Source organism: Falco cherrug, chromosome 4 (assembly GCF_023634085.1).
Source record: "Falco cherrug isolate bFalChe1 chromosome 4, bFalChe1.pri, whole genome shotgun sequence".
Lineage (NCBI taxonomy): Eukaryota > Metazoa > Chordata > Aves > Falconiformes > Falconidae > Falco > Falco cherrug.
The window spans coordinates 107,844,533-107,870,127 of NC_073700.1; the positions used below are offsets into that span (position 1 = coordinate 107,844,533).

The 25,595-nt window shown below is 39.8% G+C and overlaps 1 protein-coding gene across 2 annotated transcripts in view; it reads left to right on the top strand.

Moving 5' to 3' along the window:
- RFTN1 (raftlin, lipid raft linker 1) overlaps positions 1 to 25,595 on the top strand; it is a 100,427-nt gene that overhangs the window by 14,271 nt on the left and 60,561 nt on the right. The window lies entirely within an intron of this gene.

The window sequence follows — 25,595 nt, forward strand, 5'->3', positions numbered from 1 at the left end:
CACTGTACAGTCCGGTCCTGTGTCATCTCCATCTTCAGCTGGTTTCTTCTGACAGGTTTCTACCTTCAGTCCTTTCTGTTGCTGCTCTCCTGAGCCGTTCCGTCTCAGAGACCCACCGCTCCCAGCAGGGGCATGGAACAGATGCAGGTAATGCCTCAGAGAGTGTCCACTTTAACAAATGGCTTTACCTGCAGTTTGAACGCTCTTCGAGCTCTCTGCTGGCTAATCCTCACTTTGGAGTTGGTTGGTTGGTTGGTTGCCCTGACTTGGAGACAATACAAATGCTAAGTGGCAATGATTGAATTTTATAGCAATGTAACAATAAAAACTTTGAGGAAAATAAAAGGCAGTAGCATTAGATGAATGTTGCAGCCAACCTTTTGCTACAAAGCTTCAAGAGATAAATTAGGGTCTAGATGTATATACTTCAGGCCTTTACTGGAAAAAAAGCCCGAAAGATTTTATCACTTGTCCAAAAGAAAAAAAAGTTTATTTTGCATTCCTTTCTGTATAAATAAAAGGAGATGAATAACGATAATCTTGTACCTTTCTTATCTCCAGCTTCTATTAGAAATAAGAGGTAAATAAACGGTGAGTGAACCTGAAGGAGGATGTGTGTTGACAAATAGAATAGCCTTAATTAAAAGTAACCGTGTTTTCAACAGAGACTCTGTGGGGCAGGCTGGTTTGTTTTGTTTTGTTATTTTGGTTGAGAGAGAAATATTTCAATAATCTGCATTCCTTCCCTGCTCTTATCTGATCTACTTGTTTTGGAAAACTTCACTTGCAATGACAGTTAGTACAGAAACTGAGCTCTCCCTCTTCTTCATCCTTTTCTTCCATCTCATTTCAGTTGTGATGACCACCTGATGGAAACTGGGAATCTGATAGTTATTTCTTCCCTTCTCAGAGTAGTGTAGAGTTTTTTGGTATTTAGGGGATTTTTTTTTTTTTTTGACTGACTTGATTGGATCTTTTTTTTGCTTTGCTTTACATTCCTATAGTAATTCATTGGCCTGATGAGTTACGACAGGTTTTGGCCTTGAATAAAGTTGGCATGAAACATATGCTAGCCATGTGATGAGAATGAAATGGGGGTATAAATTTTTTTAAATGGGGAAAGGCTATACTCTGAACAAGCAGTTTGTGCTATAAAACCACTAAAATCCAGATGTTTTGACTAATGGAATGAAAAATAGCAATACTTCACATGTCCCAAAGAAGTTCTTAAAGTTGTAATGTGAATACGAGGGTGTATAGTTTTTGTAATCATTGTCAAGAATTTGTCTCTTTAGTAAAAAAACAAATATTAAGAAAATAATTTAAAAACTAAGGTTATTAATTACATTCCAACATTTCCACCGTATTTTTTGCTTGAGTGTTTTAAGGGTTGTTGTCCAAGGACATGTATTTTACCTGGACATTACTTCTAGTATAACAAATTTACTAGACACATAAAGCCTTCTGATTTGAGGCATTTTTTTATATATAGATGTGTGTATATATATATGCATGCATATATATATATATATTTAAAATTTGAAGTGTATCTATCTTTCAGGTTCTGACAAGCTTCTGGATACTATACAGTAATGTTTTGGAACCAGTTATACTGCTCAAAAGCCATTTGTTACAGTAGTATAGTAACTGCAATGGCTGAGATTTTGATTTATTTTTATTGCTTTTTTTCCTAATACAAGACATGAATAATGTGTTAATGAACCTTTACGAAAGACATAGTTAAACATTTCAGTATGAACATATTCTTAATTTGGGATTAAATTTCAGTTGTGTATAGGCTTAAATTAATAAAAGATGCTCATTTTTCCCCTCAGAGTGGGGGGAAAAGTAGTCTAACTAGAACTTGGAAGTGTCATGCAATGAAGAATGTGCAAGTTGAGGATAGAGAAGGTATTTTTACTATAGAATATGTATGCATTTTAAATCAAAAAATACTGTTTGCTACAGAATGTAATATTTGTTGTTGACTTCAGTGCTTTCTGTCTCTTCCTATCAGTAATTTTTATATTACATTAAGCAGTTATTTGTGCCTGGCTTCTGCTTTCTGTTTCTCTTCACCATTCTCTTAAAAAAACCACCAAAACACCATCAGAAACAAGCAAAACCCACCCACTTCCCTGATCAAGTGGCTGTTCATCTGAAAAAATAACAAACCCCGCAACCCTGCATTTGCAGGTGTTATTATTTGATTTAAGACTAGTAAAGGCAATTGTTTCCCCACTGGTGAAGTTATTTAATTTCCTGTTTTCATTTCTGTAAGCAAAAGAACATAAATGAAATTAGCATTTGAGTTTTGTATTTCAAGTTGACCAGGTCTGTTACCACCATTTTGTCCGCAGGAGTGATGAAATAAAATTAGCGTGGCAAAATATTGTTAGGTTATTAATGTGATGTGATAGATTGAACCAGACTGTGTGTAGATCATCTACGACACTCTAAAACATTGCTTCAGAGGAGATTAGTAATGGGTTCAGAGTTGTAAGATAATGAGTAGAAGAGGCCAATGGATTACTTCTGTGTAGTCCAGATTCTGCTAATACTTCCCCTTTGTTTAAGCTTTGTCCACGTGCATATCCCTTTCAACTTAGTTTGATTGTATGCACATGATAAAAAGTATCAGCATGAGGGCTTTGCTGGATCTGGGCTTCAGTCCTCTCTATTAACGCAAACATGAACAAATGAATTTTTTTGGCTTCTCTTGGTATTCTGTTTCAAGTGAATTACAGTCTGTAGTAATATGTAACCCTTCAGGACTTGCCACTGTAAGTCACAGCAAAATGAAATGTTCATGCTGTAGCAGTCTATAAAACTTACTTGTGCGTCTTGGGAAACTTGCAGTTTGACATAAAAGGAGCATGCCATATGTTAGTAGTTTAATAAATGCAATAAATTACATCATAAATGTAATTGTTCTAAATATTGTTAGGAATAATTTCAACTTCTTTACCATGGTTGCCTTTTTTAACAAGGATGCATAACTCAAGTAAAATCTGTTAGATATATTCTAGTTTCTAAATACGAGCTTTGCTTTCCATAATTATTTTATCTAGATCCTTGTTATGGTAGACTGTGTGCACATGTTCTCTCTTCTATATGTATAAGTGTATCTGTACATCAATAATGTGTAATACATATGCACATGTATATGCATTTATATTATTGAGAGGGGTTATTCATGAGGACATGAACATTCAATCTTTTACATGTTGCTGTATGGCTACGCTTAATTTTACTACAACAGAAAGTATGAAGAGCTTTATTTAAAGTCCTGTGGTGACTGTGACTGACCTGGGAGTAGGTCCTGGGCAGTCTAGTGCTCGAGCAACTAGCTCATGGCCTTCAAAGCACCCTTCTCACTGAATCTAAAGCAAGAAGCTGGTCAATATTATGAATTAAATTTCCGAGCCCGTATCTTAACAGTTAGATACCTCCAAAAAAGCTGCACCTTTCACATACTGTCAAATGGAAAAAAGATAATAAAATTTGCAGGTATTCCCTGTCTCCTCAAGATCCAACTGAACTGTGGCAGTTGATCTGCTATTTTGTGTTAGAATAATAAATTATAGGCCAGCTGAAAGCTTAGATACATTGTGGTAGATATATTAGAAGTCTGAAAAGTGTTAAAGAGCACGCGTATGAGTGGGTGTGTGCCAATGAAAAAATGTACTGGGGAGGGGAGGAACATATGCAGGATGTTTTCTATTTATGCATGTTCCACATTGTGAAAAAATATGGATCCTGCAGTAGTCATGTTTGAGCTCACTTTCCTACTTCCTACCCATTCTTAGACTGAAGAATGCGTAGCTATTATATCCCATTCTTACAATGCAGTCGTTGATTCTATCTACTCTTAGCAGAAGCTTCTCTGTGATGTAGTTATTGAATTCTTACAGGAGATGCATACTGTACATCACACACACAAATGTTGTAATTAACTCGCTTCATGGAAAAATGGTTACAGACCTGTCTAAAAATCACTCTGAACTTCCAAGAAACTTTTCTATCAGCAACTCAGGAATTGCACATCATCTTTCTGAGTGGCCCTGTCTTTTCTTTTGCCTCAGGCTTTGCACATTTTTCCAATCTTCATGTGGTTTTCATCCTTCTGATGCTGCTGTTCAAGAGCCAAGGAGCTGGACTTGGCTGTCTGCAAGTCTGGTATTTCTGATGGAATGGCGAAATCCTTCAAGCCACAGGGGCCCAATCCTGTTTTCTCAGAAACAAAACTTCCCCTGTGTTTAGCTGGAAATGCCGCATGGTTCTATTATGGGAAAGAAGTGATTAGGAGTCATCTCTGTAGTAATCTCCGTAGTCTTTTTATAACTTCTTACTACAGATTCCTTGACATCAGCCAGATAAAAGGTGATATACCAAATCTATGCAATATTTCAATTTTAATGGAGTTTTTAATAGTTTACTTTGTAAATAAGTGTTGTTGTTTGGCTAAAATCCCTTGAAAATGAACGGTTTAGAATTTGTTAATCTTGAGTGGAGGATACCTGCTTTCAGAGAAAACAGGACTTGTTTGTGTCAGCTCTTCTTGCCTGTGAGAAGTCACTTTCCTTAATCATACTGAAAACACTGAGTAGATGTACCTTGATGGTGTGGGATTTTTTATGTTTGCATTTGTTTTTCTAATCTTTCTGTATGAAGAATAAAGAGTCCATATTGTGATGGAAACGGTGTGGACATTTAGGTACTCCACATAACCTAAAACAGTGTCTTGGGGGTCAGACCCAAGGGTCTGCGTAGGTAAGGGCTGGTGTTGGGCCATGCACACCATAAGCCAGTAGCATGGTGCAAGAGGAGTAGACAGCCAGGTTGGAACAGTTGTTTCTGGGTGAGTTTATACTGCATTAAATGCATTTTGAGGGTTTTACTTCGGACAAAAGTTAGTGTCCTCTGCTACACTGAACATCTCACTGCATGTGTTTCAAAGTAGCCTGAAGGAAAGGCACCTGAAAAACATTTGCTTTCTGGCTTGCAAGCCCTTCTGGAGGCCACTCTAGGAGATGCCATTTTGTCCCAATGTCTGTCTCACGCAGATGACTGCAGCTTGTCATTGCTTCTGCTAGCGACGTTTGTAAAGAGATTTTACATGCAGGAGTAAGTTTAATTTCTGTTCTACTTCTGTTTCGTGTTTATTGTCTGTTCCTGCTTTTTCATACGTGCTACCACTGCACCTACTGCCTGATGATTTCTACTGATTCTTTTTGCCACTGGCAAAATAGGTGAGTGTCCTCCTGCAGTTATGGCAGCTACTGTGTGAGCACACCCCAGACAAGCTGACTCCCTCCTGCTCCTTCCCTACTTTTTTTCTGAGGAGGATGTGGACTGTGATTTACTTTCCTGAGTTTTCACTCTTCTGTGTGCTCTGACCTGCATCCACTGGAAGGAACTATGGGTGTGGGACACAAGGTTGGGCTGGTAGGGCTAGTGGTTGCCTGTCTGCACTGAGGATGGTGTGGTATGTCAGAACTTGCTCTTGTTACAAGCTACTGCCATGACTTTGCCATTAACGGATGGAATTTTGGGAGTCCAAACCTGCTTTCACAGGTGTGGCTGTCGCCCTGTGGAGTGCCATGATTGCAGTACATATTGGTCAGTGGCTAACCAGTTTGGGGAAGGAGGGCAAGTTTGCAGTAGGCAAAGTCACAATCGAGGTCTGCAATGCCATCATCTAAATGCTGCTCCAAACAACTGCCCTTGCAGAGAGGCACAGCAGAGCTGAGTGTCTGGAAGTGATAAAATTAATTATTTTATTGGTGGCATTTAACCATTTATCCCTTTTAGGTGGGCAGGGTTATTTTTGTGTCTTACCTGACTCTCCGTGCCCGTTTTGACTTTTTCTTCCTGTTGGCAGATGCCTTTGCCTGCTGGATCAATGGCCCTCAGGAAACCTAACACATTTAGGACTGAATTCTTTGCTAAGGAAAAGCATAGCTGAAAAGTAGCAGCAGCACACCATGCAGGAAAAGGGAGGGGTAAGGGTGAAGCTTGTGCCCTGCTCTTCTGAGAAGTGACAAAGGAGGGAGAGCTAACAAAGGGAAGAGGGATAAAGTCTGTCCTTTTCCTCCCCTGACTTGGAGAGACTTTCAAGGACAGGGAAGGGGGTAGTACAGGCTGATCAAGTCCTGCAGTATGGAGATCAGCTCTCCTCTATTCTCAACAAGACGACATGCATCTCTCCCTAGGAAGCATCTGTTCCTTCCCCACTTTCCTTTTAGCTTACTGAGGCAATGGCCTGCTTGCTTAGGCTTTTGGCTGAAGCACCCCATTCAGAGCAGGACCGTGCCCTGTCAGCTGCTTGATAGGCTGTCAACACTCAGCTGACATGTCAGCTCATCTGAAGCTCCAGAGGGTCTTCATAGCCAGAATCCTTCCATGCTAGAAACTGCCGCCACGTTCTTTGCCACAAAAAATGCAGCAATCAAGATGTCTGTCAGCCTTGTGATGAGCTGTAACATCCCTAGCCCAGGCTCCCTGCCATCGCGTTCCTGCTGTTGCACCCCAGAAAACGCAGACATCTAAGGCTTCTCCACTGAAAAAGTGGAGTGGAAGGCACAGCTGCAGCTGAATAGCAATGCATCAGAGAAAGAGTTCAAGCAACACCTTTGCCAACTTTATTCTTAGAGAAGGCCAACATGGCCCAAAAGTTATAAGGAAGTGAAAAGCAAAGGAGAGAGAGGGGGATCTGGAACTTCTGGAGCAGGGACAAAGATAGGGAAAAAGGGTGATGAGGTGTCGATACAGCCTACAGCAGAAACATCCCCCAGTGGACCAGCATGTCCAGAGGATGGGGCAAAAACTGAACAGCAGAGCCAGCTGGGCATCTGGCATTGCACCTCTAGTCGTGGGCAGAACATGAGAGGTGTACGCCCTGTGCAGGCTGCATGCTGAAATGGGGGAGAAAAGCAAGTCTGTACCCAACATCCTTCCACTGAACAACTCCCCACTTGCCCCAGTACCATCACACACAGCTGGGAGGAGTTCCAGGAGCAGAACCATGCTGCCGCTGTTCCCCTCAGGGAGTATGTGACCCAGGTGACTTTTCTTGAGTGCAGAAGGACACGACGCTGCCCTGACAGCCTCTGCCACCTATTGCTCTTTCTTCTAGAGAGGCAGGACCACCCTGGCCTGGACCCATGCTGTTGTAGCTCCTGGGCATGGAGACCCCGGACATGGCGCGGTAGTGCCGTTGTGGTGTCAGCTGCTTTGTTCCCAGGTGTTGGACAGGGAAGGGGCTTCACAGCAGTATCTCTGCATCAGGAAGCCTAAAAGGTGTGTGTTAGTGTGACACTTCATATGCCCTGCTCTCTGTGTTGCCAGGATAGATGTGGGTGCTCACGCATGCTGGCAAGAGGAGACAAGGTCTTCAGAAAGGAGCGGGCATCAAGAGAAAGTGGGGCAGGTACAGCAGGGAAAGAGTATTAAGGGACAGGAGGAGCTGAACACAAACTGGAAAACCTTGAGGGTGATGGGTGGCAGTAAAAATGGAGAGACAGATATAATTTGACTTGTTGAGTAGGAAGAGAAGACGTGGCATTGTTTTCAGCGTTCTGGGAGCTTTCCATTGCTAGAGGGATGCGTTTTTGTTGTGTTCGTATCAATGAGGCCCAGCAGGGACTGCGGCTGACATTCTGGCAAGGTTTGCTCTCAAGTTCTGCCTGAATAAAACCCATGGTATCGTGCACAAGCAGGGACATGGTCTTGGACTGAAGAAGCCAACTTAAGTTTCTGGGTTCAGATCCCTTTTGGGTCTTTCATGACAACTTCTTTTGTTTGTTGAATCTCAGTGTGACATGAAAACCCTTCCCTGAGTGCGTTAGACTTATTTCATTACTGAACAGGGAAAGGTTACTTTAAACCTTAAAATGCTATCATTTTTAGGAAAGATCAACATTCTAATTAAATTTTGTCTGAAGAATAACCTTCAAACATTTAGGTAGTTTAAATCTATCTAATCTGTTGTGCATGGAGACTGCAGGATTTCTCATGTTCTTTGCCCAGTTCTGTAAATAGGTAGATTTGTTGCTTTAGCAACAAGCATAATTGTGACTGCAATTTAAATTAAGGTTATGAATATTGTACTCAGCAAAATCATGTAGTTTGCAAACCTTAATGATTGTGTCTCAAGTGTTATCTATTCTTCAGGTTGGTCTGCTTACAGCATTTGCATGGCTTTTGTGTGCGAATGCCTCACCTGCGTTTTCTTTACCTTGACTTTGTACAGAGAGAGGCCCTGATCCTCTGTCGGTCATAATGCATTATCTACATGAGACCTTTGTTTCTGTTTGGTTTTCAGTGCCTGCATGTATGTGCACAGGCGATAGGTAGCCTAATAAGCGTTCTGTCTGTTCAAGATGTAAATATACTGCCAAGCAAACGTCTGGAATGGGGCCTGGTATAATGCGCCTTTTTGCAATAGGTCTGTTTAGTGCTACATTCCAGGTGCTTCTGCTTGCTGATCATGGCCAGTCGGCAGCAATTTCAGAACTCTTCAATGCGATTTCTTGGTGAAATACTATTGGAACATTACTGTCTTACAGCCGTAACATATTACAAAGCCAGTAAAGGCTGATCCAGGCATCCAGATTGTGGCCTTCTCTTTAAGTGATGAGTGAGTCTGGAAAGATGTTCATGGCTCGTGTAGAGCACAATAACTTATTACCATTTGCTGATCACTGTCCTAGTCTCATTTCCAGTTCCTGAGCTAGCTCCTTTAGCTTTTGTTCAGGTATGTTGGCAAAGCTCTGACATGTGTTCTATATTTTTGCCCTGTATCTTAAACACTAAACACAAGTCTCAGTGGCTTGGTTTCATCTTACAGCAGTCATACAAATGTGTGCTATCTCCAGGTGACATTATTACTGCATGAAATTGCAACTTGCTTTCTGTGATATAACTTGCACACCCAGCAAACTCTTGGTTTGTGTGCAGTCATGCCTTTGCAAATGATTTGGTACTTGTGACATACTGTGCTATGTGATAAACTCAGGATCAGCAGCAGTCTTGGCATTCCCCAGATACGAGGTGGCACATGAGAAATTTCAGCTGAGTCTGATGCTTAGTCAGCTGCTGCAGCTAACTGGTACGGCTCTTACTGGTGTGGGGTAACCCATGCATTGTGATAAGATACAGGAACTCAAAGTTTAAGGCTTTCCAGCTATTTGGGTTTTGCAAACCCTGCTTGTTTCATAGAAATGGAGTTCTGTTTAGTTGAATTGTAAAGAACTCTGTTTCCTTCCTTTCCTTCTCCCCCCAAATAATCATCCTCTCAACTTGAGACTTGCCATGATTAGCCACACATTCTTCTTGAAAGAAACAGTCTTTTCAAGGGAAAGGGAATCTCATTAAGCCTTTGCTGTGAGCTGCAGCTCTTGATCAGCACACGAAAGACAAGCCTGACAGTCATCAGGTGAGTTTAAGAACTGGAAAAATATTACCTGTCTCTGTTAAACAGTCATCAGCTGAAAGAGTTCATCCCAGTCTGAGAATGCAGAAGCTTTTGCGTACTATCTGGCACATAAAAAATTAAAGACATCAAGGACGTGAGAAGTCCTAAAGATGCCATGCATTTCCACATGAGTTGATAAAAGGCCTTAAATCTGAAAGAGAATGAAGTATGAGGTTTACAGATAAATAGATGGAATTTTGAGAAAGTTAGAGATAAGCCAAGACATGGTTACTGGTGAAATATAAATAAACAGCAGTCGACTGCTGTAGTTCCTCAGTTGCTAAGCCCCCTATGGGTGTTCTTTTATTTGAACAATTGTTTCCTGAATTTCTTAATAACAACTGATACAAGAATTGACAAATAGTGCTAAATTGCATGGGTTAATTCACTAGCAATTATTGTACAGATTATTAGTAAGCAAAAAAAATTAGCATCTACTTTTATCTCAAATCACAAAACAAAAGAACAAAAAGAGAGTGACAGAATAAATGGTCTTTTGTTAAGTTATTGTCTCATAAAGTTTGGAACTGTGTCAGAATTGCTTTTTTGTTTTGTTTTGTTTTTGTTGTTTATTTACTAAGGAATGCTCAGCTCAGATGCAGCATCTGTCTTTCTCTGCAGTCGTCCTTCTACCCGATTTTTCCAGCTGGGTTGAATGCCTTGATGAAGCCTTTCAAATGATGAAATAGAAGAAATTGTACATATTCTATGGGATTATTTTCATTGTTCTTCACCACATGTTCACTGAATTAAAATACTTTATAATTGTTAGACACTGTTTTCAAGCTGCACTCTTGCACAACTTGTTGGCTTCGTTGTTTGTTTAGGTTTTTTATTATAGTAAATTTTGGGGAAAAATTGGTCTGCTCATCAACAGGTACTTCCAAGGAACCCTTCCAGAACCATTGGTGAAAACTCAGGCTGTTTTATTGGTGATACTTCGTTATTAGCCCATAGCAGGTCTGGCCTTTCTTGACCTAAAAGGGCTTTGAAATGATTCTCTGTTTTGCAGAACACACTTAGGAATGGAGAGAAGTGAAAGTGTCCTGAACATGACATGGGTTGTCATATGATTAGAAGTCAGAGCCATGTGAGGCTGCTTGTGACTTCTCTTCGGGCTGCATTATTGGGAACGGTGAAAAAACAGTATGAGCTGAGGTACAGAGGCAGTGTGCTTTGCATACCATCACAGGTTTGCTCATGAGGCATTATTGCCTGTGCTAGCAGTAGCTGGCAGCAATAATAGTGAACAGTTGCGTTGTGTGCTGGCTGTGAATATGCATTGTCAGACACCACCGTGACACCTATAAAGTTTGTTTTCTATTCCTTATAAAGGGGACTGAGAAACTGACCTATTTATTTGCTTCTGTAATTTTATTATTTAATCAGTAAGAATGTGCATTTTGAAACTAATTTTTTGATGTCACTAACTCGAAAGGGTTCCTATTCAGAGGTAAGGGAAGTCTTAGATCTTAAGATTGTCTGTATAACGCTTTTTAATTACCACCTTCATACCACGAAAGAATTCTGTCCCTGTTGGACAGGACATATGTTACATCTTTATTGCATATACTTATTACTTTGGGATTAGAGTATAATATTTTCATTAACTCATTCTTTGGCAGCTTTGAAGGTAAGGTCTCTGCTTCTTGCCTTTTCATTTCCAATAAATGTTTTAGATGCAGCACTTTTTCTGACAGAACTACACTGAGAAATAAATAAAGGTAAAGTAAAAAAGATGCCCTCTCAAACATCTGGAGAAATACTCTGCTTCTTGGCAAACAAAATTGCAACGACCACCATTTTATTGCAAAATAATAATAATAAAAATTATTATAATTTGGCTTTGGCCATTCCATTTTAATAATGCCTGAATTTGTGGCCATTTTCTCATGACCCATATTAAACAATAGACTTGCACGCTATCAGGACTATTGTGTGGGAATTCTTCACTTGAAAAGAGAAACTGGCCACATTTTTCAGAAACGAGGGAGTAGGAGTTCAAATTCTGGAGAGTGACAGGAAAATTTGCTCTAAGCAAAAAAAAAAGCAGGGTTTTTTTTGCCAAGAAAAACTTTTTTCTTTAGTAAATCCATCACCCATGCTGTAGCAGGCTTGCTTAAAAAAACAAAACAGTACTTTTGGGAAGTGCTTTGTTAACTTTTAACAGCCTTTTCCACTACTCTTTGGCTTTCTATCAAGCGTTCTTGCCAAGTTGAAGTGATGTGGTGTGTTTGGCAGCGACATACTTCTTTTAGATGCCAGTGGTGAACTATTGCTTGTAAGTAGTTTTCAATATTCTGTGAAAGCCTTATCATTGTTAAATACACCATTAGAGGTGTTACAGAAGGCAATATCCTGTAATACCTTTTGTAGGATTTTCTTTTCGGGCCCTTATTTTTGAAGGATTATTTTTCAGACTGTTTGGAAGAGGTGGTGCGATGGGTTTTTCTGTTTTGTTTCTGAACTGGTTTCCTAGGGAAACGAAAGTTAAAAAAAGGCTCCCAGTCTGTCTGTCTCATTCCTCCAAATAATTGTAACTGCACAATTTCAAACCAGTTTGCTAGAAATTTTGAAAACAATTAGGCTGCTCCTAATTTTGTGGAAGCTGGCAGCTGGGTAGAGGACAGAGACCTCTGTTGACAGGGGAAGGTGAGCAGAACCAAGGCATGCATACTCCTCCTCGGGGACAGCTCACTGGCCAGCAAGCCTGTGCATCGCTCCAACGTAGCCGCAGAATCACTGTTTCTCATCAGCCTGACGAATCTAAGGGGTGGAATGAAAACAGAAGAAGGGAAATTTGAGGCTGTGGCAGCAGAGAGGTTGGAGCACAAAAGCCTCATCAGTGGGAATCAATCTTCGTTAGCTACGCTACTGGAAATAAACCTTGAGTAGGCATTTGTATAGTAGCACTGTATATAGTGATACAGGTAGCAAAAAGTCAGCAAAAAGTATTTTATCTGGTACCGATTTTAACCAGACCTTTAACCATCTTAGTGTACCAATAGAATTGGAAATCCAAGAACTTACCAACTGGAGCGTAGGTCCTCTTTGGGATAGCTCTAACTCTCCTTCACCTCATTTCTAAAGGATGCGGTTGCCTGATTCATTGCAAAGTTAACTGGACCATTTGGTGATTCTAGCTTTATAGCTTCTGGAATTAGTTTTAGTTTACACGGTCATTCTAAAAGTCATAGAGGGGGTAATGTAGAGGAATGCAGGCAGCGGGTTGATCAGCATTGATAACATGCAGCTGTGGCCTTGCCGCAGAGGCAGTGGGTTGATTGACATGGACGATGTGCAGGTGTAGCTCGTTCTGCTGAGTGGTTAAATAGCCCTGAGGATGGTGGAAAAGGGGGTTGGATGGAGGAGGAGCAGCAGTGTGGGCTGACCTCTGGAGGAAGGAGAAACGGCACAGACAGTAGAATCTGACCAACGGTAAAGCCTTGTTGCAGCCTACTAGTTTAGAGAGTGCTGCGATAATTAGTGCCCTCTGTGAGGCCCTTCACATTATGAGACTGAGCGCAATGAGCGGCGACAGCGGTGATGGCTGTGCCAGGGGCACCCAACGTAGCAGAGACAGGCGGGAGAGCGCAGACACTGGTACGGGTGAGCTGTTGGGTCAAGGAGAAGGCAGCAGGGACTGGCATGGAGAGTCTGTTGGTATGAGATGGTAAAAGCCCTTGTTGCAGCCGGCTGGTTTGGAGAGTGCTGCGATAGGGTAATACATGGTTCTTCCACATGCCAGATTGATCAGGAGCCATTGTGGAAATTGCTTGATCGGCATTACTGCCACTCTGGATTTTCATACGTTCCCAGACAAATCTTTGCACGTTAAGTAGGTAATCGGAGAGAAGGTTTCCTGTGATAATTTTAAACAGTGAGGATTTGGATCACAAGGTCTTCCTCTTCAGGCCCGTTTTGTTGCAAATACCAGAAAAGCTTTAGTTCCAACTGGATTGCTCCCTTTGATACTATGGGGTAGCTGAGATCTGCAAGTACAGCTAAAGGGTGGCACTGAGGGCAAGTCTTGTGAGGGTGACACAAGGTCTGCTGTGACAGTAAAATTTAAATCTTGCTTGTGTACAGACACAGATTCTTTGTGTGAGATTCACATACTAACAGAGGTATGCTTAGAATACCTGCAGTGATGGGAATATGTTCCCATTATCAATGCAGCTGAAGAAAAGGTAGCATTGCTGGGCAGGAGAGCTGAGAAGAATGTAAAAAAACTTCCTGGACAAGGTTTTGCATTTGATTTTTAATTGCAGTTCCCCAGGTAGGCCTAATGATTGGAAACAAAGACAGACCTTATTTAGTTTTTACTCCTTTTTAAAATCTGAAGTTTTCCTGGGAAGTTTGATGGAGTTACGTGGATCAGTTTGGCTTCTGTTTATAATCTAGCAGCTGTTGTGTGTTCTGTGTCTTGTATAGGTGCCCATGGAACTGTTTTTCTTAGAATCATGACAGTGTAATGTGATTTAAAAAAAAATCCAAACACATTATATTTCCCTTTCATCTAAATTTAATTTACCTGCCCCTGAATATCTCCTGTTTATAGTGAATTTCATCATGTAGCATTCTCTTACCCAACTTTCTTCTTTCAAACATAACCAAACCTGGAGCCAAGCAAGACTGCTTGCTTAGTTATGCAATGTATGTTACATTTTTGGCTACTTTAATATATATTTAGTTTTGCCAGTAAAGCTGAAAAAAATGTAAGAGATATTTATGAAAAATTACAGGATTTTCCAAATAGGGGAATATGATTTAAAGGAGCACCAAAAGAACACTGGGAAGATACACTTTGTTATCTTCCAAATGAAAAACATGCATAATTTGGAAATGTCGTCTTTTTATCTAAAAAATGAAATACTTCAAGCCAGGAAAAAGATGAAAAGATGAAAGTCACTAAGATAGTTTACCTATTAGAATTTTAGATATTAAGTGATCAATATGTACCACTACTTATTGAAGAAAAGGAATGTTATTGGTTGATACAGTCAAGAAACTAGAACATCTGAAATAGGGTAATATATGGACTTCAGTGACAGGGTAGGGAAAAATCCATTTCTAGCTTTTAGAAAAAGGAAACAAACTTGGCACACATCATCATCCTAAATAAGATTTTACAAGAAAGACTGGAAACACCTATTACAACAGAAGGGGAAAATGCATGTGAAGATTTAAGGTGAAAAGAAACAGAAACCAGCAGGTAACATTTGAATAAAGCCTTCAAGCATTTATAAAGCTATCTGTCTTTTTCTGTATATATAATGCAAAGTGTTATGTATAATATATATACAGGCATGACCTGCCAAGAGGATTTTGGTTTCCCTGGAGACTATCAGTTCTGTGTTGCACAAGTTAGCTTGGGGAAAAAGAGCTATCCTGATAAATCCAAACCTTTCTTCCTGAGGTTATTGGATATGTCAGTGAATTCAGATCTTTGTGTTGAAGGCTGAATTTATAAAATGCAAACTTTTAAATGTTTTCTTTAATTTCCCATTATTTCTCCTGGCATGTGCTTACAACATGCAGCAATTTTGTGAATTGGGGGAAAAAAAATCCCTTTATTGTAATACTTTGATGGTAGTTCTAACTTGTTTGTCTGAGTTGTGCCAAGTCTTTGATTTCAATCACCATTTTCAGTGTACCATGAAAAATGCACATCAGATCATAGTGCATGTATTCAGCCACAGTTACTACACACAGTTGACTTTTCTCCTCCCTTTTCCTTAAATGTTTTGAAATCCTGTTGTCATTTTTCAGTTTGGAAACTAGGCTTCAATGAGATTTATAGTTAACTATCTCGTGAGTATGGAAAAAAACCAAACTAATATAATGCATGCAATCTACTTTGTTCATTTGTGCTTCATTAAAAATAAAAAAACTAATCTCAGGGTTGTTCTCAGTTGGTTTGGATGGAAGTATGTAGATTGATATATGAACCTGTCTGCTTTTTAAGTCGTTGAAGAGTTGGCACATGCAGTGCGCAATTTTATTGGTAACAGGGTATAGTTATTTGAAAAGCTTAGAAATGCTACAAATGCCATTTCAGAGATTTTTCTCATCTAGAAAGTATACCATAAAATGAATAAACTCTGCATAATTTGGAACTTACTAAAGTAGGCAATTTTTTCTACTCTTCTGAGGATATTATCTGTGCTTTTTACAGTTCCTTCACTGCAGTCCAAGTTTGCTTATTGTAAAATTTGCAGAGAATCCAGTGCTGCTACTTTGTTATATTCTGCAGCTCTGAAATCTGAAATGAAAAATTGCCAGAAACATGGAAAGAAAATCAAAGTGAAGCATAAAACGGAGAGAAGGAGAGGAAAGGGAAAAGGAGGGGATTATGCCAGAAAGAAAAGACATATATGTATTAAAAATATGAGAAGGGAGAGAATGAGAAGATTCTGTAGGCTGCAGATTGCTAGTGAAACTTGTGAGTATTGCTGCTAAGAAAAATGGTGAGCACCTTAGCTAGAGTGGTCAAAGCAAAAAATGCATCAGCCCTCCAAATTTTATGAAGTCACCAACTAAGATACCAGATCTCTTCAGGAAGTTTCACTTTTATTTTTCTGCTTGGGTAACTCCTCTTTCCTCCTCCTTTAAAGTATGTGATTACTGGCTCCTGGATGTGAGAGGACATAGCTTGCTGCACCACTGATGGAAGTGGTGGCAAGTCCTATTCCACTGCTTCCTAAGCCGTTCAAATGAACGGCATTCAGTGTTTGACTGTGGCAGCTGAAGTGTTGCCATCAGGGGATTAACTTGGTGTCTAAAGGCTTTAGGGCAGGGAACCAGTGCTTTTTGGGGGCTTGAAATAGATGTGAATTGACGTGCTGGCTCTTCCTGTAGTTCAGAATTAACTCATTCTGTCCTCTGGAATTCAATGTAATACTTGCCTTTTGGAGTTTATGCAGATAACAAGTCTGTATGAATAAAATATTGCAACTTTGAACACTTTCTTCTTTTGGTTAGACATAATTGGAGTTTTCTTGGATTTGTGAAATGTAAATTATCTGTCTTTGTTGTCTGTGTGTTTGGACTGCATCAATTTATGAAGTAGAATCAAGAAGGAGGAAGGGACAAATAAAAAATACCATTTCAAAGAGCTGCTCAAGTACAGAAGGGATAAGATTTGGTTCTTTTCTGTGCATAGTTTAAATGAGAAGTCCCTTTCCTTTTTCATCTTTTTTTTTTTTCATTTTGTTTTTTGCACAGCCATTAACTCGTCTTGCATCTAGTAGATGGTCTTAAATTTGCCCACTGTGTATAATTCTGCTCACAAGCTAATATATTAATTTAAAAAGTTCTTGTCAATTTATTTCGGTAACTAAACTTCTGTTTAGTGGTTTGTTTTTTGGTTTTTTTTTTTCACTTCGTGGAGGTGATAGCCTGGGTATTTCCTTTTCTCTGAAACACCAAAAATGAAACCATTTCATGTATAATCACATCATGTTTGTGCCAAATGTACTCGGTTCTTAAGATACTTATTTTATGCTTGCAAAATACAGAAATGAAACTTTGACTGGACAACAAAAAGGTAACTCAAAGATGCAATGACATTAGACAACACAATTGATGAGACAAAGTTGTCTAATCTTATTGCATCCCTGAGTTATCTTAGTACTTTCTCGATTTGACTAATGCACACATCTACTATTTCCTAAAGGAAAGAGAAGGATGTTGGTATATGTGTCTCTGTGTGTGTACATATACATAGGTGCACAAATATACATGTGTACATATATATACACATATCTATATACATCATTTCAAAGGGTATGCATGCAGTTTCACAGTCTTTCTGTGGTTTTTCCCCTCTCTGCTTTCTTAAGATACAGTACTTCTGAATATTTTTGAGTTCCATTATTACATTTTCACTAGAAGTAAAAGCAGGAGCTTGTGGAACAGTCATCCTTCATTTAAAGTTCTGATTGGTCTTGCATACTCATTCTTGCTTTGATGGGGCCATGTATTGTAGTCGCCTTGAAGATTGAAAGAAAAACCACTGAGGATATATTTAGCGTGACCAAAGAAGCAACATGATATGTTAACATCTAGTGCCTTGCCTTTGCCAAACAACCTGAACAGTAATGCACCTGGACTGTCTTGTCTTGAAATTAAGGAACCTCTGTATACACCTTAGAGAAGCTCAAGCCCTATTAGAAAGGAAAAGAGACTAGAGTACAGATCGTATAGTTGTTACGTGAAAAGCTTGAGCTTTTACTCATGAAATTTTAACATTAGTGTGTTTCAGGTAATTAAAGCAGTGTGATAGTTTCAGAAGCACTGTATGTTTTCTGCTAGGTTAGTTGTACTGCTTTAGCATGTGTTTGGTAGGTTTTAGTTCAGAAACAGTTTGGAATGCCTCACAAAACTCCCCAGAAATCTGTTTACTGATTTGGGTATTATTAGTGGGTTTGCCTTTATTTTCATTGAAAGTACTCAGATTCTCTGATAGGTTTTTGTTGTTGTTGACAAGAAACTATTTGTGTGTTGAATGAGGAAAGAATATTTATAGTTAAATGAGAGTAACATGACTGCATTGTTTTGCAAACAATTTGTGCTGTGTAGAAGAGTTTCCTAGTGTTTGTAACAAAGAATGATATTTTGCAATAGATGCCTTCGTTATTTCTTTTTTTTTTTAGATTGATACTGATAGGAAATAACCATGTTCTCTCAGGATCAGTCAAAAAGTGTTTTGATAATATTCAAGTAACAGTTTGCTTTCTGCTCTCCAGAGTAATGAATTGGCCTTACCATGCCTTCTTAGTTGGAAGGGATGATGATCTGGATTCCTTCAGCTGTTCCAAACCAACTGCTACATAAGTCAGTGAAAAGTGCCTTGAAAACTTTCTGATTTATAATACAGAGAGGGGATCTTTCTCAGTCTGTGCCGCATTGTTAAATGAAAGCAAACACTTTGCAATAAATTTGTACCCTGCACCTTCCTCCAGGTGAATTCTGATGTTTACCTGTCTCCCTGCAAGGACCTGTGTTACTGTTCAGCCCTCAGAGCCTGCACAGGTAAACCCAAGTACTTTGGCAAAGTGAAGAGAGACCTGACAGGATGGTCCGTGTTGGTTTGTGTATCCCAATTGTTGGGAGTGTGTGCCTTCTGTCATTGCAATGAGATATCACAGTAATAAGGGAATGGCAAAATTTCAAGGAGTGGAAATTCACAGAACCACTGAAAAAAATGTGCTTCTTTAACCACTTTGATCGTGTAAAACATTAATACCTTTTATTTAAACTTCTGAACATCATCCAAATTAAAAACTTCACTGCATTTGACATGTTCCTACAGAATGTAGGTGGAACTGCATCTTCTGACAGTTTCTAGTTACATTTTTTGCAAAGACAATGCTTTGCTCTACTAGAACTTAGTCTGCTGTAGATTCGATTAAATTTGCTGGAAAGGAGTTAATATTAAATTAGAAACAACAATTCTCATACTAAATAGAGGAAGTGTGCTTGCTTTGGTATTCTATAAAATGATCAGGGCTGTTATGAACAACCATAAACCTCTTCGGGAAGTGCCCTGTGTGGAAACTTGGGAAATTTTGTGGACTTGGGCCAGATTTTTGTGTCCACTCACACATGTGCTTGGTGATACAGTCTTTTCCCACATTATTGTCTCCATTCGTTGTTGCTGTTTAGTTTCCTGCCAGAAAACAGGCAATTACAACCACCTTGTCGGGATAAGTAAGGCACAACAGAGTTAACTAATGCCATTTTCCATGAGGTGGTCACTGAAGGCAGGAGCTAAATAGCCAGATCCGTTATAAAGCCTTTCAGGACGTCAACGGATGGTGTTGGGGTAGTGACTTTATTACCATATGACCATAATTTTGCTTGTACCTTGTTTTCATCTTACATGCTCGTTGCTAGATCTGTTAAGGACTGTGGATGCTAACACCTGACCTCTATCCAGATTCTTTCAGGTGGTCTCCTACATGCTTTGCAGAGTGTTGGAGGGAGATCTGGGTGCTTTGGAAGGGCAGCAGCAAAAAAATCGTGCTGGGTAGGGAGCTGCGTGGAAGTAGTGAGTGGGAGCGACAAAGTGTGTAGCGTGTGTCTGAATGTTTGCTCCTTGCTAGCTCACAGGCACAGCCCTGCCCAGTGGAGACAATTTGAGGCTGCAGCGGGGAGAGGGAGAGCTGCGCTGTGATTGCCCTTGTTGTTCTTCCATCACCCTCATCCCTCTGCTGAGGGCTGCATGAGCCTTGAGCTATCCTGGAGAGGAGATGTGAGGACATTGTCCTTTCCGTGAGGCACCTGGAACAGCTGTAGCTTTGCAGAAGGGGCTTGCAAGGTTGGTGGTGTTGGAAGCAAAAGGTATGGTGAGGACCGTGAGTGACTCTGTAGCTGGCTGGCTCTGGGTGCCTCAAACGGGAATGGCTCACAGGAATGACCACGGGTTTGGGAATGGCCTCATCCTGCGCTTTGAAAAAGAAAATAGTTATAACTGTATTTCTTGAAGGGCCTGAGCCTGCTGATGTCTGTTAGGCCTGATCAAATGACATTGTGGGATCAAGTGCACCCTCAGCAAGTTTGCAGATGACACCAAGCTGAGCAGTGTAGTTGATGCCCTAGGGGAGATGATGCCATCCAGAGGGACCTGGACAAGCTCAAGAAGTGGGCCCGTGTGAACCTCATGAGGTTCAACAAGGCCAAGCACAAGGTCCTGCACCTGGGTTGGAGCAGCCCCCAGTATCAACACAGGCTGGGGGATGAAGGGGTTGAGAGCAGCCCTGCCGAGAAGGACTTACTTGGGGGTACTGGTGGATGAAAAACTGGACATGAGCGAACAACGTGCACTTGCAGCCCAGAAAGCCAGCTGTATCTTGATCTGCATCAAAAGAAAAGAAGCGTGGCCAGCAGCCCAAGGGAGCTGGTTCTGCTCCTCTGCTCTGGTGAGATCCCACCTGGAGTTCAGCGTCCAGCTCTGGAGCCCTCAGCACAGGAAAGACATGGACCTGTTGGAGCTGGTCCAGAGGAGGGTCACGAAAATGAGCAGAGGGATGGAGCACCCCTCCTGTGAGGAAAGGCTGAGAGAGATGGGATTGTTGAACCTAGAGAAGAGAAGGCTCTGGGGAGACCTTATTGTGGCCTTTCAGTACTTAAAGGGGGCTTATGAGAAAGATGGGTACGAACTTTTTAGTAGGGCATGTTGCAATAGAAATCTACCTTCTTTCCGTTTGATATAAGGAATAGTTTTGGTTTGTGTGGTGGTTTGGGTTTTTTTTTCCAATGAGGTTGATGAAACACTGAAACAGGTTGCCCAGAGATGTAGTAGATGCCCCATCCCTGGAAAAATTCAAGGTCAGGTTGGATTCTGGGGCTCAGAGCAACCTGATCTAGTTGAAAATGTCCCTGCTCACTGCAGGGGGTTGGACTAGATGACCTTTAAAGGTCCTTTCTGACCCAAACTGTTCTGTGGTTCTATGAAATCGGAGTATTGTGCTTACAGCTACCAGGTAACTGAGCTGCTGCATCACTTAATAGCGTGGGTCGTTAAGTTTGCCAGTCTTCCTTTCTTTGTTTAGGACCCTATTTCTTTGTTTAGGACCACATTTGGGGCATGTATTGGTGTAAAGTGCTTTCTTCTGTACCCAGTATAGACAGAGAGTGCATACACACCAATTCAATCTTTGATTGTTTTAATATAAAGGAAAAAAGCTTATTAATGTTTCATAATAAAATGAGGAACATTTTTTTTGAAAATGCAGATGAACACGAAAAGTTTAAAAGGGAACTAGTTGAAAGGAGTCCACTATTTTTGTGGAACATTTTCATGTGTAATGTGAATCATCATTAAGGTAAACAACTGTAACTGGAATAAAAGCATAAAAGCTTAATCAGGAAACTGTTAAAAAAATGAAGACCAAAAAATCCCAACACTTAATTTGTGTTGTAAGAGTAAACAAGTAAGCACTTAACACAGGATAATAGGAATTTAGAGTAGAAATATGTGCTTGTCCTTTTAAATAAAGTATTAAGGATAAGCACTGAGAAACTAAAACATATCTGGCCCTGAATTTGACCATTTCATAAAGAAAAATCAAATAAATGCCATTTTGGCATTTAGTATTTTATTTTTCCTGCAGCATAGCTATCATTCAAGTAGAAAGAAATTAAAAACCAATGAAGTTTGTTTTAGCTTTGTCATAAACATAACTAGCCAGAAAGGAAAATTGCTGCTTATGAAACAGAATATAGTTAAAAGCATCTGATTCTGTTGAGTCTATATATTTTTTTATATATATGTACTGTATATATGTGTGTGTAGATATATATATGAAAGATTTACTGTAGTTGATTTTCATTATTAAGCATGGGCTAACAGGTGAATCCATGCTTTATTTTATAAAGCATAATATGCTTTTCTTTTTTGAAAGTGTTGGGTGATCACATCTCAAAGGTACCCAAATCTATTGTTTCAATATAGAAAAAGTAGCCTAGTTGTTGGGGACAGTTGCTGTAACTGTCTTTTCTGTTAATATTTGATTGGGATGTATCTACCTCTTCAGCATGGACCATAGCGCAATTGTCAAAAGTCATACGAGATGCTTGTTTGAAGCTGGTCGGTGGCTGTTTGACCTCTGTGATAGCAGCCCTGGATGACCCACTGGGAGGGAAAGCGGAGCTCCTTAACACAGGAGAACCAGTTCTCTCCAATACCTGTCTCCCCAACCATATTTCTCAGCCTGCTCTCAGTCCCTCAGGATCCCTGTGGCAGACTGCACCACCTTCCTCCATTTCCCATAAATTGCTTTTTGGAGCTGCAGAGATGTCCTCTTTCAAATATACATGACTCAAATTGTAGATTTTTATGTCAACTCAATCCTTTTATTGATTTTTCTGTGGCAAGGTGGGGACGGTGTGAGTGTTTGGATGGGTTCTTACATTAGCAGCAAAGAATGTGCAAGTCCCCAGACCCAGGAAAGTCACCTTACAGTGTGTAACACACAGTTTCTTTTGTTTTAAAGGGATCTCTAAGCTGTAGTTTTCTGTATGTATCCAAGGCTTGCTGTCAGTGTTTTCAGCTTCAATTATCGGTCGGGCAACAAGCTTAATTTGCCTAGTAATCAGTTGAAAAAGCAGTCAACACTTATATTTCCTCTTTCAGCCTTAGCGAAATCGAAAACCACAGCATCTGTAATTTACAAGTTTCTTACACACTAGTCTAGATGTAGACAGAACGAACAAAGGAATCTTCTGAGGTCAGGCTGTGAAGTGCAACAATAAATAAGGAAACGTGAAGCAGAATATAAAACTTGGAGCTAGCTGCATTTCAGAAGCAATGTGGAGGCTGCTAAAAGAATTCAGATTTATCTTTTGGCAAAAGAGAGGCTTATAGTAACTTCTGGAGTTATACAAGGTTTTATTTGGTTTTTCATTTGCTCTTTTATGCAAGTCTGTGTTGTACACAATTTTGGTTTTCCTTGTTCTCTCGAAAGTGGCATGATTAGAATTCTCTTTAACAACTAAAACAAAAGATGTAATGGATTTTATTGGAAGTTTTCAGGTTTTCTGAAAATGTTAGCATTTTTCTGAAGTAAAATAATGAAAGACTAGATCAGCAACTGGTTCCATAAATTCGGTGTTTTCAAGTAGATTGAACCTAAAGTAAGCCACTTAAAGGAATCAGCTGAAGAAATAATTGAAATCTGACTGTTTAAGTTTGAAGACTGTTGGAGGATGAATGTGACTTTCCAGGCAAGTGTGACATCCTTTTCCAACCTACTTTAGAAGAGACCTGTATGATTTTTAGCCTAACTTAATGCCTAGAAAGATACTGGAACAAATAATTTATCAAATATTCAGAGGATGCTGAATAGCACAGATTTCTGGGGAGGAATATGCATCACACAAACCAGTCTGTCTGTGGGAGAGCAACGAGAACGCACAGCACAGGTCTGCAGACCCAGGAAACTCATGTAGACGTTGTGGGCCTTGATTGTGTAAGAGGAACTTCCTTGTCTTTTTGAAGGATCTCTAGTCCAAGGCAAAATTAGCAGTAATTCAGCATCACACTGCAAAGACGTATTAACTGTAAGGCTTAAAATGGTTTGGTCCAGAGCCTGTTAAAATTCACTGCTTTCATTTAACTATTCCAGCAATAGACTGCTGACTATGTTTATTGAGGTTTGCTGACCTGAGAAGTGCTGTTTGCACTGTGGACGTCAGAATCACCTTTGAAAACTGAAAGAAAAAACTCTAAAAATCACTAAGAGTAGGGACATTTGGCCAGTGCTAGTTGTGGGGAAAAGAATTTCCTTCCCCCCCCAAATGATGCAAACTGACATGGGATGTATAATAAGCATGAAAGACCTTTTCCATTCTACAAAGCCGTGATGAGGCTTGTACTGGATCACTGTGGTGACTCTTAGATACCTGAAGAAGGATGTGGACCAGTTGAAGGGAAGCAGGAGAGAACCATCAAAAATTATTTAGAAATCTAGAAAACACAAGGGAACAGGAAACATTGAAAGGACTGAGTTTATACAATCTAAAGAAGGTAAGATAAAGGTGTGACAGGTATCAGGAATTGTAAAATGCTGGTGCAAGAAAGAAATACTCTAGTGAGGAAGCAGCACTCTTGAATTTCAGACAGGCAAATTTGGGCCAGGTGCTAGGAAAAAGTTTTGAATAGTAAGACCAGAGAAGTACTGAAACATGACTTATGGGGGCTTGTGAATCTCTATTACTAAAGGTTTTTTAAAAATAGATGAGAAAAATTGTGAGAAATAGCTAAACTAGAGCTGATCTGGCCTCCCTAGGTAATAAGATGGACTTGCTGGATGATCCCTCCTGTCTCTGTTACCTTTCTTTTTCAATCATCAAATGTACATCCCAAGGCTCCAATTCCATGTGTTTTCACACTTTTCCCTCAAGTTTAGCTTTCAGGAGGAAGCAGTTGCTCTCCCATGTTAACAACTAGACTTTCTACTAGTTTTACAGAGGCATGCTCAGAAGAATCCAGATACTAGACACATATGCAAGGCAAGCACCAGTTGTCATAGATGGTTGTTAAAAAGTGGAGCATCATTACCAAAATTAACATTGCTGATTTGTGTTTAGCCATTCCATTGTATTCACTTAAATGCCTCATTTAGAAATCTGTTCTGGCTTTTATATTCTTTTAATTAATTAAATTATTTGCAGCATAGTCTGAAATTTTTGGAGTCTCTGAGCCACAGGAGAGAAAAAGTAGTTCTAATGTATGGGTTTCCCCGTTTTGATCCCCAGTAGGGTCCAGTGAATAACAGTCAGTTTTATTATTCATTATGCATTATTCATCATGCCATCTCTTTTTATGACTCTGAAGTGATTTGTATGCTGTTGTAGAAGGTAGAGCCCTATTGTCTGTCAATGTACATGTTGCTTGGATTTCTCATTTTATTTGCAGAAATAATAAAAATTCTGCATCTTGTAGTTCTTGGTCAAAAAGTTCCATTATCCTCTTCTGGAACATGGTCTTATATGAAGATAAAGCATACCAAGCACATCTAGTCTATTATTATTTAAATCATTCCTCTCTATTATTGGTTTTGAATATTTATTAGTTTTTTGACAACCTCTTTCATTATTCATAAAGGGTAGCCACACAGTTTGATGAAAAAAGCAGTACAATGAAACCTTATTTTGCATAGCTGGCTTCTTTCATAGAAAATGTTCTCCAGTGCTTTCTCTCTTTTTTTTTTTTTTTTTTTTTAACGAAAGACCTGCAAGGTGCTGGGAACCTCTGTCATGTTTCTTGCAACGTTTCCATCCTATTGGTTTCAGTGGGAGAGGAAACCACCCGGAACCTCACCACCCTATGTGCTCTAGCATGGTTAGGGATGAAATAACAAATACCCTCCAGGAGAAATTGAAATGAAACGGCAAAGGTCAGGAAAGAAAGATCTCTTTTCCTGTAAGATATGGAAAACATATGAAGAATTACTGATGTAGAGAGAAAGAGAATGGAAGGTTGTTTTAGGTGATTTATGGGGCTTTCTTTCGAAGCCCACAAGACTCCAAGGAAATAAGGACAATTGCCATACTGACCGCAGTACCTGAATCTCAAGGATCTGACTGGAGTCAGCATCGAATGCTTCAC